Source organism: Siniperca chuatsi, linkage group LG9, assembly GCF_020085105.1.
Source record: "Siniperca chuatsi isolate FFG_IHB_CAS linkage group LG9, ASM2008510v1, whole genome shotgun sequence".
NCBI classification, from domain to species: domain Eukaryota; kingdom Metazoa; phylum Chordata; class Actinopteri; order Centrarchiformes; family Sinipercidae; genus Siniperca; species Siniperca chuatsi.
In genome coordinates, this window is record NC_058050.1 from 29465041 (window position 1) to 29467451 (window position 2411).

At 37.5% G+C, this 2411-nt stretch overlaps 1 long non-coding RNA gene across 1 annotated transcript; it reads right to left on the bottom strand.

The window, feature by feature from the left end:
• Window positions 1–2038, bottom strand: LOC122881615. The gene is made up of 2 exons (XR_006379191.1): window positions 1649–2038; window positions 1–1472 (listed from the first exon to the last, which is right to left on the bottom strand). It is a non-coding gene; the product is annotated as an uncharacterized LOC122881615 (long non-coding RNA).
• Window positions 2039–2411: the final 373 nt, after the last annotated feature.

Genomic DNA, 2411 nt, shown 5'->3' on the forward strand with positions numbered 1-2411 from the left:
TTCAAGTTAAGCTTAAGCTTTCTTTATTTTGAACACATAGCCTTGGATTCTCTCTTTTTTTGTGATTTAAGCAGAAATGGATACATTCTTAGCCATGCTAGCAGCAAAGGTCTTAGGGATGACCATTTCAACATCTACTGGCTGAATTGCCATGAAATTTTATACAGATGTACCCAGACGATGCTTCCTAATAACTTTGGGATATACTTTCAATTTTGGATGATAGATATTAATTCTACATGTTACTAATGTCAAAGATGATAAATATTCGGATTATAGAACAGCTACGCAGTTACTACACTTTGATTCTTCTTTGGTTGCTTTTTGGGAGCTTTCTTTCCTAGTAATAAAGTCGTTTTTTTAAAATGACATATCTGAGCAATGATGACAAATTAGCCAACACCGTGTGCCTATAATTTAACATAATATCACTTGATGTCAGTTATATCCAGCAAAGTTGTTTTTAATTCTGCAGTGTTTGAAATATTTAAAGTATAATACTAACTGCTTCAAACTACCGATCATCACCATTCAGACTCCTACTATTGCCAGTGCTTTAGCTAGCTGGCAATTTGTAGTACAGCGGGTTGCCAGATCATCAGGTCAGGTATTCCCCGTAGCTTGCTCTTTCTCTAGCCCACTTTTTGCAGACAACACACAAATCTGGCAACTCTGCATAGATCTTACGATTACACTGATCATCTAAGATCGGTAAAAATATTGATAAGAACAATTCAGCACCAGCTTGACATGTCCGTCCGTCCATACCTAAATCTATGCTTATGAGCCAATAACATGGAACACAGATCCCTGACTGGAATCTAACAGGAGATGTTGCAAGTATATGTCTTAATCATTAGGTTACCAAGATGCAGCATGATGGCTGTATTCTAAAACAAATTGTGCCAAGCACAGATCAACAAGCCATAAGTAACAGCAGCAACAAAAGCAACATTTGATAAAAATTATAAAAGTTTTCTTGTATTTTTGTGCTATTTGTACTCTTTGTCGCTGATAAAGCAGGCCATGCAAAACATCACTACCACTGATTTTACACATTTCACTGTGAGCAACTTAGGTTCATCTCCAGTCTGTCCAAATCAGACACCTATCTGACGCTTGCTCCTGAGGGAAGAAAGGAAATCTTCAAACAAGAATTTCTTGAGGAGAAAAGCAAGGACGTCCAGCGACTAAATCCTGCCTCATTACCATATCAATTAAATCTGCAGCTCGAGATGGCCCGGGCTTTAAAGAATCTATGCGTTTGCTGCAGTCAATGAATATTCCCGAAGACCGGTCAGCTCCAAGAAGAAAAAAAAAATTAAGACTTGGACGGGCGAGCTGAGGCTGACCTTGGATATCACAACTGTGACCCTTGGCTGGACAAACCAATCAGAAAGTGTTGTTCCCCATGGGTGTATGAGACAATCGCAGGGTCCAATGCTGCTCCTCCACTGAGATATCTGACCACTCTGGAGGTGATCACACACATGCAAATGAAGCAGAGAAACAATTAAATATTGGGAATTGATCCTCAAAATAATTTAATCAAGATATTCAAGGAGATTAATGTATTGATGATGTAATGATTAATGTTATTTGAAAACAACATTTTCTAACAAAAAGCTTAAATTGAAAAACACAATACCCTGAATGCCTCTGAGATTTTACATCCCTGTGTCAGTTTTATGACGTGAGCCATTTCTCCTGTAGTTTTATGTTAATTTTTTATAATCCTCGTGTGATCATATTTCACACTTTCAAATATAGCCATCATGTGTGATGTAAAGTCTTTCGTCCTTTTTTTCACTCTGTCTTGTCCTTTCAGTGATGAAATCTTCCCCTCAGCAGACACCCTTTTCTAGTTGCTGGGAAGAGAACAAAAGCTGCCATTCACTGATCTCCTAATTACGCAGTTAGTGCGTCCCTGCCATCGTCACTTTCAAATCCAGCTCTGTCGTTAACTGGGCTTTCACGGCCACAGAGAAAAGAGGACAGAAATAGAGGAGGGAAAAGAACACAAGATTTTTTTACTTTTGTTTTTAGATTGCTGTGAGACAGATCAATATTTCTCCTCCTCTCCAGCCTGCATGTTTTAGAGGATAGGGAGCTAATTATGATTCCCTTAACTCCCTCCTAATCTACTATATTATTTTAAAACAAGCCAACCTGAATCCTGCGACCAACTTTTGGATGTGGCCAGACAACTTCAATTCTATTCAATTTTATTTATATAGCGCCAATTCATAACATAATTCCTGAGAGAATGCAAACACCACCTAGAATTTTTTTAAGAGTAATAATGTAATAGTGGTAATATTAATAAATTAATAACAACAACAACAACAGCTATAGGAAAAATAATGACAGTATTAGTAACAGAGCCAATAACAAGAACTGTAGTAGCAGTT